General features: G+C 38.3%; 1 long non-coding RNA gene across 2 annotated transcripts in view; it reads left to right on the top strand.

The window, feature by feature from the left end:
- LOC114073810 overlaps nt 1-11,819 on the top strand; it is a 93,695-nt gene that overhangs the window by 54,216 nt on the left and 27,660 nt on the right. The window contains exons 6-7 of one of the 2 annotated variants that reach the window (XR_003574396.1): nt 4,352-4,357; nt 11,473-11,481. The exons of the other annotated variant lie outside the window; for it this stretch is intronic. This is a non-coding gene — a long non-coding RNA (uncharacterized LOC114073810). The remainder of the gene's footprint in view (nt 1-4,351; nt 4,358-11,472; nt 11,482-11,819) is intronic. 2 annotated transcript variants of the gene reach the window in all.

The raw sequence follows: 11,819 nt of genomic DNA, 5'->3' as shown, positions 1-11,819 counted from the left end.
CATGTCCTCTTGTCCTATTGTTGGTTGCCTGGGAGAAGAGACCAACCCCCACCTGGCTATAACCTCCCTTCAGGTAGTTGAAGAGAGTGATGAGGTCACCTCTAAGCCTTCTCTTCTCCAGACTAAACAACCCCAGCTCCCTCAGCCTCTCCTCATAGGACTTGTGCTCAAGTCCCTTCACCAGCCTCGTTGCTCTTCTCTGGACCCGCTCCAGCACCTCAATATCCTTCCTGAACTGAGGGGCCCAGAGCTGAACACAATACTCAAGGTGTGGCCTCACCAGTGCAGAGTACAGGGGAAGGATCATTCCCTGCTCCTGCTGGCCACACTGTTCTTGATACAGGCCAGGATGCCATTGGCCTTCTTGGCCACCTGGGCACACTGCTGGCTCATGTTCAGCCTCCTGTCGATCAGCACCCCCAGGTCCCTTTCTGCCTGGCTGCTCTCCAGCCACTCTGTGCCCAGCTTGTAGCACTGCAGGGGGTTGTTGTGGCCAAAGTGCAGGACCCGGCACTTGGCCTTGTTGAACTTCATCCCATTGGAGTCAGCCCATCTCTCCAGTCTATCCAGATCCCTCTGCAGAGCCCTCCTGCCTTCCGGCAGGTCGACACTCCCTCCCAACTTGGTGTAACTCAGGTGTTGATCTTTCATGGTACAAGGTAAAGACAATGCAAAAGGTAACATATCTAGAACACGGGGAAAAAAAAGAGTATTCCATAAAAATTAAGCAGCAAATACCTTATTTTAAGGTATTGTTAATCTAGGAGTAGCTTAATTTAAGAACTTGTTTTAATGTGAACACAGGAATGCAGATTACCTTGCAGTGATACACAACTGCTCATTAGCAAAGCTTCAATGAAGTTTCATCTAAATTTTGATGTGGTTTTATCTTGACTGTGAAGACAGAGTGAGGCTAACCAAGCTATCCAACAGCCTCAAGGCTGCCCCACCCCTGCAAAACAGTTTGGGTAGGACAAATTTTGTGTTCAGTTGCACTGACTTGGATCAGTAAGGTGGCTGTAGTTGTTGTGATGTCTGTATTCTGAAGAATAGAAATTTTTGGATGTAATATCAGCAGGTATTTTTTTACTTTTTATAAATTACTTAAAACGTATAGGAGCAGCATCAGCAGCTCCATCTTTTTCCCCTCTCTGGCCTAATGAATCTTGAGCATTTCTTTGCAAGTTGAGCAGGAGGGAGGAGTGAGTACCCTCACTTAGGAACTGCCCGTTACTGCTAGTGGGTGATAGTTCTGACTTTCTCTTCAGAGATAAGACCTAAAGGCAGCCAATAATAAGGACAGGCAGAAGGATTTGGAATTTAGTCTGGCTGGATCCAGACCAGTTTAATCTATGTAACTCCTCCATTCTGACATCTCCTCCAGCTCTACCAAATAGGCCAGAGTGTGGTGATGAATCTGTGATAGACACATGTATGGAAAGCTGAACATGTCCCAGACAAGGCTACTTTTTTTTTAATTTGAAAAGTAAGGGTCCTGAGTAAAGCTCTGTCAACACTCTCCTTGTTTGTTTCTTTGTTTTTGTGAAACAATGCCGTAAAATGGGATCTCCTGTGCTGAAAAGGCTAGGTTTTAATAACGAGGATGAAAACCAGTGGTAAAATATTTATCAGCAGCAAACCCAAACACCTCTTTACCTCTTGTTTCATATCATAAATGTTGTTCAGTTTTAAATAACTGATCAGTACAAGAGGTGATAAATGGTCTTACTGTTCTTCCAGGGTCTACAAGTTACTTGAATAGATGCTCATTTTGTCATCATTTTACAGAAAAATAGTGTCATGCACTGGATCTTATTTGTCAAAGATAAAAAGACAAGTCTTTCTCCTTGCATGAATACCTTGTAAAGTTATAAGTTTGGGAATTCTGTCTAAAAGTTTCACTAAAAGAAAGTTGTACAGTCGAGCTCTGAAAAGTTTGGCAGTGCAAGAATTAAAGCTTCCTTTGAAGCCATTCTGTTACTGTCACATACTGTTTTTCTCACTTATTCAACCAGCAGAGCTTGACGGTAGGATCTTCAAAGCTGCAGCACAGGTTACTTTTATTTGAGCCAACAGAGTAACCAATAACCGAAGTCAGACACTTTTCTGGACTTGGGCCACACTTAGAGGGAGACATCACACATATTTTGTCTCCAAGCTATGCATAAGTGAATTTCAGGGTAGAGGGAATGCTGGGCTCTGCATCTGGAGCTGGGGTGGGCTTGGTAACCCTGTAGTTCTACAAGAACTACAATCCTATGGGAATTTTATTCGCAAAGTGGGTATTTGTTGACTACTTGTGAAGGGACTATCATATTAAGAAATAAAGGCTATAAACTGAGTGGAATTCTTCTGAGCACAATGGAAGAGAAATAAGAACAGTCCTCTTGTTTCCTGAATCACACCAAGGTGTACTTTGCATCTGTAAATCAGCTTTTTAAAACTGGTGGTGTTCTTTTTTTTTTTTTTTTTTTTATCCTTAGATGTTATATATCACGCTCCTTGCAACAAAGAGAGTGCTATAAATATATATATGTAAGTATGGAAATAAAACTAGGAGACAACAGAATATGGTGCATTTCAAAGGCATACCCTTGGAGAGCTCTATCTGAAGACTGCAAGGCTGGTCTTTATTTTCAGAGATTTTGTTTTCAGTTTTAGCTCATTTTCTGGAATAAAATTTTTTGTTGCTCTTGTATCCTGTTCAAGATACGGTGCAAAGGTAAAGCTGTGAGAAGGTAATAGATGGATGGGTGCTTACTAATTCCAAATCCCGAATATCATGGCACCACAGTTTTTTGTTGATAGTTCAGGCACCAGCAACTTTAACTACTGAAAAATGAGTGTAAAAGTGTTAAAGACCCAGTTTGAATCCAGACCAATATTAGGCTACAGTTCATGTATCACCATGAGGAAAACCAACATTTTTGCATGAAAATATCTAGTTTCACTTTTAGAAAAATTTTAGCATCTACTTGTATGAAAACAATAAAATTTGCTTTTTAACAGATCTTTTAAACAGATTTTTTCCAATATATTTTGCGTTAGAAATTTTTTCTTCATATTTTCAAAACAGAGAAAGTGCATGTATTTGGTTACAAGAGAAACAGACAAAAATGCATGGATCTGGATGAATGTTTGTACATATATAAAGAAAAGTCAGATTTTGACAGCTAAAACTGAAATATTGCTTCCACCCTCTATCACCAACAACATAAGGAAGCAACTGCAAGGCTGAGCCACTCAAAACTAACAGCTATCGTCTCAGAGCAGGTCAGTCAGTCCCAGCAGAGAATCTACCTGATGGATAAGCCAAAACCAACCCTAAACAGACATGTCTCCCTGTTTGCAATCTGTTGACAGCTTCAGAGATGAATTTCAATGCCTGTAGCTGTTGTCTCCCTTCTGCACTAGAGGCAGGTGAATACGTTGCATCAACTTCATGAAATGTTTGTTCATATCACTATTGACTTACTATAGTTTTCTCTGCTCTTTTTATGCAAATATTCTAAGAAAGTAATCTACTGGAGAAAAGAATTAACAGAAAATTTTAAACAATTACTAAACATTCATGGTACAGAAACTTTTCATTCATAGCTGAGAGTGTTAAAAGCCTCATTTCAAAGGTATTGTTAGCCCAATAGGAGACAAGAAAAATCTTATGTTACTTACATAGGCCACATAAGGATATTGACTTAGAAATAATTATTTTAGATAAAAAAATGCTAGTTGCTTGTTGAATGAATAAATATATCAAATATGTCTTTCATGTAAGTATATCAAAGATGATGTAAGATAATTTTGTGAGATCACTCACAAGTTACTATCCTGGTAAACCAGACTTGACTCAGGGAAATTAGTTTCATTTATTAACGATCATATCAGAATAAGATAATGGGAAAAAAAACACAGTCTTAAAACGCCCTTCCTCCTACTCTTCCCTTCTTGTTGCTATGGAAACAAAATGCATTCTGGAACCTCACAACCTTATAGGAAACTCTTTGTAACTGCATAACTAGGAAGGGGCAATTGCTTTCCTTGTCTTGTAAGTTTGTGGTGGAGATGGGAATGGAAAGGCAAGATGTGAATGGGTTACCTTTGGGTCTGTTTTCTTCATCTCTAGTTTATTTTCAGAATTGTCAGCTGGAATGAGAGTGTTAACTCATAAGCATGTTTTCTTTAAAAATCTTCCACAGTTAACTGATTTCTGTCAGCTTCGTAAGTGTTTAATGGAAGGAAAGCACCCTTTCAACATTGTTCCCAGGAGTTCGGTCTTCCTAAACTTGGAGATTTGTAGTCCTGGACAGTCCATTTGCGTGAAACAACATTGCAAAAGAGTTAAACACTTCAGCATGGAGTATGGGTTGACTTTTGAAATTCTTTCATTGTCTAGAAGTGGGATGTTCACCAGCAGAAAGCTCATGTGATGGACTGAGATTCTCAGACCCTGGGTGCAATGTGAAGGTGCCATATGGGATTTTTTTGGGGTTTTTTTGTAGCAAGGTTTTCCATAAGAAAAATGGGAGGAAGTTGAGAATAAAGCCCTTGTATCCCTCACTACATAAAGACCCGCAAATATCATAGTATTTACATTATTGTATGCTGGATTCCTTTCTGATTATTTACATACTCACCAATTTGCTGACTTTATTTAGTTGGAAACCCACTCCTGCTCTGTCTCTAACACTTGAGATTGATCTTATTTCTCCTACATTGGAAAAATGTCTCAGGTGAGATCTAAAAGGGATTCTTAGTCATCTCAGACTAAAGCTCTGTAAAAACAGTGTTTTATGATATAGCATGATGAGCATCCCTAGACTCCTCAGGGAGACTCCAGGGTCAATCAAGCCATGTTGAGAGCCACCTCTTGGTTTTAAGTGAGGGCTCATCATGGGCTCCAACAGGAAGAAGCTCCTGTTTTCTGTGGAGGAGGACAGTGTTGTCTGCCTATGCAGCATGGTGATTTCTGTGTCAATCACACACACAGTGAGGCAGAAGCTAGCACAACAGCATGCATGGCAAATCAAAACCTTTTAGATTTTCTAAATATCACTTATAACCTTCATGAAACTATTGCATGAAGAACAAAGTTTTGGCTTGGGAAAGATAGCACACATAGTATTGGTATGGATGTGTGTGTGGAGCTCACTGAGGGTTTGGTAGTTTGAGTGATGCATTGAGAACTCTGAGCCCCCATGTACATACTCCTAGACTGTATCTTCCAGTTTTTGTAGACTATGCCCCACACAAAATAAATGTCATAAGAACAGAAACAGCTGCTACTTCCACGTGTGAAAGATGACCTCATTAATCAGTGCAAGTAATAATTGGAATAAATTCAGTGTCACAATTAAAAGCGCCACATAACTCATTATTTTTTTAAAAATATGCACTAAACAAAACTGTCCAAATCGAATAATTGTGGCAGGTACCAGAAAGGCACAGACAAATTCTTACAGATGATATTTCCTCTCTTGAATTATGAAGTTATTTTATTTATGCTGCCTCATATTGATGAGGTGTAGCCAATTTTTCTGCTGGGAATGCTTTGTAACAAGGTGATGAGGACAGTATCCTGTTCTTTAAGACTAGTGTGAGAGCACCCTCCTTTGAGACAGAAAATACTTTTTGTCTTCAGATTTCTGCAGGAAGGCAATGATGGTGGTATTCTAACAGTTGAGCACAACTAGAATAATTCTTGTTTGGAAAGAAATTTAATTATTTTGTGCTTGATTAATTCCATTGTTTCCACAGGCTCTTAGAAACTAAAGAAATGGTTAATTTCTTATATAGGAATCTCACTGAAGTAAAGGTACTTGGTATAATGCAAACTCAAGCAGTCAAATTATTCCTTTCTTTTTACACCCAAAAATTCCACCAAAGTCAAAGATTTTTTTAAAATTAATTCATGCTTCTCTCAGTTTGGGCCGAGTTGTGTTCCTGTAGCAGTCAGTGGGAGTTTAACTTTCCCTTTCAAGGGGACAACTTTAAACTCTCTCTTACCTACTTTTGGACAATAACCAAGAAATTGATTCTGAAACCTTCTCTCTCATCAGCAGATCCATGAAATTGGTGCATAAATCAGGATGAATCTGACACAAATTTCCATAACACAAAATACAGTTGTTACAGTATAAGAACAGCAAGAAAGTAGTAACAATTAGGGGATCAAGTCTCTTTATTTTCAGATGCAAGGCAGCCAGGAATCTTCAGAGCTGAAGGCTGTGTGTCCATGTAGAGCCTTATCTGTCAAATTCAGCACATTTTATAGTCTAACTTTATCAAGATACATATAGTTAGACATGTAGCAGTTAGCTTACTTGTCATAAATAAGCAGGTATTTTTCAATTGTTACTACCACTAGTGTGTTTGCTTAAACTATTAACAGAAAAATTGGATGTTTATAAAAGTGAAAGTTTTTTGGAGGCAATTTAGACATCAGCTTATTATTTTCTGACACGATAATAAATCTGTGAATTTTTTATAAGCAAGAACTTTCATCTGGTTTAATGTTGAATTTTATTGAAAAATGAAATGCTAATATTGGAAGATTGGAACAATTTTAAAGCAGGAAAAATATTTTCTCTGTATGTAGGTTTTTCTTTGTCACTGTGCTGCACTCTATATCAGAAGAACAAAGATTACATGCATAATAAGACCATGCAAATGAGGTGAAATCATCAAAAGTATGATAGAGGAGGAGAAGCTGTAAAACATGATCATCAATATAATGACCAAAAAGTAGAAAAGTTAAATGTTTAGTGCTTGCACATTTGAGCTTATTTTTCTCTCATCTTTTTGAATGTGGAGACTGAGGCTCTTGAAATACCAGCATGAATAGATGTCTATTTTGGACCAAAAGCATTGATAATGTTATTTAATAGATTGTCCAGTCTTCCTGACTTCCTGACCTACACCTATTTACTTCTATTTTTTAAGAAAGAAGCAGCATGGTAAAAATTAGCAGCAACAATGGAGGAGAGAGAGAGAACCACTGCTGTTTGTGTATCGGTGAGGGTGTTTTTTCTTGCCCTGCTGCACTGCCTGGATGCCAGCTCCCCATCTCAGCCGTAATGGAATCTCTGAGTACAATAGAAGCACAGTAGCAATATGAATTACAAATACATGTATATTTTACTGCACTGACTTTCCCTTCTTCTTTAAATGAACGTATTTTAAAAATATCCTGCTTTCTAAACTGCACTACTACTGAGGCAAGGTCTAGCAAAAACATTAAGATTACTTATAAAAGAAAACAAAGTTTTAAGTTTCAGATTGAATAAACTTCATCTCCAGACTTAATAATGTTAATGTAAACTTTTCTGAATCTGACTGCAAATTAACTATCTATATGAAAAATATTACTCTCATTTAATAACATGGAGTACATGCTCACATTAAGAGCAAATGTATTTTACTTATGGAGAACTTATGAGGAATATCTTGTTGCTTCAAATAAAAGTAGGGAAAAAATGTAAACGCTACATATGTACATATGATGGGATTTTTGTTGTTATTGTAGCCTAGTTAAAGTAATGGATCTCAAAAAAAAAAGGAAGGAGAAAATACACCAAAATAGAGTGAAATTAATATTAAAAATATGTTTAAATTTTAGAGCCATATTGAGTAAATTTTCTTAGGAGCAACTACTCATATGAGTAATCCACTGATATTTTGGTTTACTCAGATTTGTATAGTGACCTGCAAGAACTTGCAGAATCAAGCCCAAATCTGTAAATATTTAAAAAATAAGTCACTGATTAAATCCTTCGCTTCACAAGATGGAAATGTCCATTTGGTAATTATAAAACATAATAATGAAAGGTTTTATCAAATAAGTGAAAATTAGCTAAGTATTAATTACTTCCTTTCAGCCAATTAAATCCTTTCTTTACCCTCTACTGAAAGAATAAGTTTTAGTATTTTAACTCTTTTGCAAAAAACTTAACATTGCCATTATCACAGTCTGGAGCTCAATCAACACAGTTGACAAGGATTTACGAACATTTTCATTTCAAATGCATTTACATATATACAAAAATATGTACGTGTACATAAATTCATTTTTTACAGTTATTTTACACAAACAGAACCTTAAGTAGCTGAAGTACTAAACAAGCCAATCAAAATACTCTTCGTATATCTGTAAGTCCATAAGCCTCTTAAAATTATGTCTTTGAAAAAAAACCCAAACAGAGAAATTATGGAAATACAGACTGTATTACAGAATATTTCCCAGTTATATCTTGATTCTTGTTAGAAATTCCCACAAGAATATAGGCATACCAGTGATATAAACTGAAGTAACAGGAAGAAAAAGTAGAACACAGGGACTTGTAAATGAATCCATGAATAACAAGAAGCAGGGATGCTAAGATTATGTATGTTACCAGTACACTCCTTTGCTTGTAAGCCATGAGGTAGGCAGTTGTAAGATGCAATTTTGCCAGCCTTGCAGAGGGGGGAGTGTGTTTGTGTCTGTGTGTCTGTGTGTCTGTGTGTATGTCTGTAAGACAGGAGAGAGGGAGGAGGAAGGGAGAGGTGGGTAGGGGGAGAGGAGGGGGGAGCAGGAGTAGAGGTGAGGACGTGCAGAAGCAAAAAAAGCATAATAATATTCCAGAATATCTAGTGGTTTAAATATGGTCCATCTATCTGTATCCTATTGCTATCCATACTGCAAGCAGAGTCAGAGAAGCAATTGGTAGTCTGTCAATAGTTTGTCTTTTATTCAGGTACTTCTTGACAATGAAAAATGTATCTGTAACTTCAAGTATGGGCAAACATTATATGTTTGCTTTAATTTACTTTTCAAGATACAGCAGTGTTTGTGTGCCTCACATGTTCAATGGGCTGCTTTCCAATCATAAAATACTAGCATATATCTTTGTTACTTGGAACACCTTATTTGTAGTGAATTAATATTAGTAGTCACAACTTATCTTTTAACAATAGCATATTTTAGAAAGTTACCGTTTTAGGGATATAAGATGAAGCAAAGCTCAGGGAAAACAATGCACTTACTTGGTGTTATTTGGCTCCATGGAGGCTCTTTTGTGAAAATACAGGATATTTTTTTTGTTTGTTTAATGGATGCTGCAGCGTTAAAAAAGAGTGATTGAGTTGGCTTAACAAAGAGAAGGAGGGCTGAGTGTGTTGCTTGCAAGAGAATAACCACTCTCTTAAATGCACACTAAATGTAGTGTGGGTCCTGAGTGGCTTTTGTTTTCCATGTCTTTTGAAAGCTTTTACCGTTTGATTTTTTTTTTTTTTCTTCTGCATCAAATGTCAAGTTAATTTACAGGGTACTATTGCTGATATGTTTCCTTGGTCTGTGGTTTTCTGTGAAAGGCAGGCAGCTGAGACCAAGTCTTGGGGTGAGGGGGAGGTGCAGAACATACACTGTAAGCCCGCGCCTGTAAATTGGCTTGCCCGTGTGACAACAGGATGAGGGAAACCTCCCGTCCTCATTTGCATCCTGAAGAATATCCAGGGTTAAACCCGACTGATTTCCATACGGGATTTAGACCTGACATTTATTATTTGGTTCACAGACCTCTTGAAGGAAAGTTTGTTTTCCACTCAGATGGAAAAAGCTTCCAAGGTAAATAAAGCTGGCTTAACAGCAACAGCAGCAGCAAATAAAATATCTTCGTTACATTTCTTAGGAATTTATCCTATGTGATTACCAGACAGATGCTTGCCACCAAATTATCGTATTTTTCTCTTTAGCAATTCAAAAGAAAATATCTATCCTATCTACTGTATGTCATTTGGAAAATGTCTCCATTTAATTCCAGAAGTTTATTTGCCATAAATAAAATTATAAATCATGGGTTTAAAGGCAAATTGAAACAATCCTTGAAAAGCTATATAAGAAAGATTTTACACTTTTCTATCTTCATGTAGGGAGATGTGGTTTTCTACTTGGTCTATGCATCAATTAGTGTTTTCCAAGTAGCATGAAAATTCAAGTATCTCTTACATGTGAATGTACATGTAGTTAATTTTTAACATAGAACTAGCTCATTTTTTATCACCTAATACAACCTAATATTGTAGTGTTGCTTAACACTGCAGTTTTAATAGCAAGTAGTGATAAAAACCCATGATCCAATATTTTAATAAAATTTTAAATAAACTAGATTTTCACTTTTAATGAGAGCTAGTACAGTGCTTTGACTTGTCACTAATTTAAAGGAAAACATGACTATTCTTACCAGGTGCTGCTCTCCAGATGGCTTTCCCAGTAAGTCTGGGATGCAGTATGTCAGCAACTTTAGTGAGCTGATTAGTGGCTTTCAGGATCAGGGCTTTAGCAGGCATATCCACTTAAACGTGGCTCCTAAATCTCTAGTCTTTGCTGAACAGTTCTTGAAACAGCATGATCTGAATAGTGAGAACAGAGGACAAATGCGAGCTCAGTCTCCAGGCTGATCCTACAAGTTTTAGAGTATGCTGACACAAATATATTCACTGAGAGCATATAGGGGTACAGCCTTAGTGTTTTCCTACTATGTTTTATTCAAAGAATTCATGATCATATAGATTATCCAGAAGCCGTGCCCTGATGTCTGTGTTGGCCTCATGTCTGTAAGACACTGAGTGTCTTATGGTGACCATTTCTGGTGGCTATATGGAGATCTCCATGCCTAGAATCTTTACAAACAGGGGGAAGGTGAGGGTAAATCTTGGTCACTCCTTCTGTGCCTGACAAAAGCACAATATGTACTCAAGAAGAGAAAATCCCTCTGCTTACGTCAATGCATATCCACATTTTCTGAAAAGTATGTTTTAGTCATTCATTTGATCTTCATGGATGCTCTGGCAGATCATAAATTTTAGCTTTTTTGAACATGTAATGCTTGGGGACCATACTGTTTTGTGCAGATGGGAGGTACATGCATCCACACTCATGTGCAGACATGTACACATCTATGAGCCAGGGTACTCTGGTGAAGCATTTGTCCCTCCTTTCATAGACAGTAACACAACCATAAGTTACATTTGCAGTATGTCACAGTCAGGTTTGTACTGTGTGTATATACAACTACAAATATGTAAACCGCCTGATGTGGCACCCCTATGTAATACAAAGTGGAAGCTTCCTGTACTGTTTCATTACATTCTGGCTAATTTCCCCTATTAAATCTAAGATCATAGAATCATAGAATCAACTGGGTTGGAAAAGACCTCCAAGATCATCAAGTCTTGATCCAACACCGCCGTGGTTACTTGACCATGGCACTAAGTGCCACATCCAGTCTCATCTTAAAAACCTTCAGGGACAGAGAATCCACCACCTCCCTGGGTAGCCCATTCTAATGTCTGATTACCCTCTCTGTAAGGAATTTCTACCTAATATCTAACCTAAACCACTCCTGGCACAGCTTAAGGCCATGCCCTCTTGCCCTACTGCTGGTTGCCTGGGAGAACAGACTAATGCCCACCTGGCTACAATCTCCTTTCGGTTAGTTGTAAAGAGTGATGAGATCTCCCCTGAGCCTCCTCTTCTCCAGACTAATCAACCCCAGCTCCCTCAGCCTCTCCTCATAGGACTTGTGCTCAAGTCCCTTCACCAGCCTCGTTGCTCTTCTCTGGACCCGCTCCAGCACCTCAATATCCTTCCTGAACTGAGGGGCCCAGAGCTGAACACAATACTCAAGGTGTGGCCTCACCAGTGCAGAGTACAGGGGAAGGATCACTTCCCTGCTCCTGCTGGCCACACTGTTCCTGATCCAGGCCAGGATGCCATTGGCCTTCTTGGCCACCTGGGCACACTGCTGGCTCATGTTCAGCCTCCTGTCGATCAGCACCCCCAG

The sequence above is a fragment of the Empidonax traillii genome, unplaced genomic scaffold (genome assembly GCF_003031625.1).
Source record: "Empidonax traillii isolate 1590-97213 ecotype Southwest subspecies unplaced genomic scaffold, ASM303162v1 scaffold4:size3804566, whole genome shotgun sequence".
NCBI classification, from domain to species: Eukaryota; Metazoa; Chordata; class Aves; order Passeriformes; family Tyrannidae; genus Empidonax; species Empidonax traillii.
Note: the sequence above shows the minus strand (reverse complement) of the source record. Positions and strands in the feature narration are given on the sequence as shown.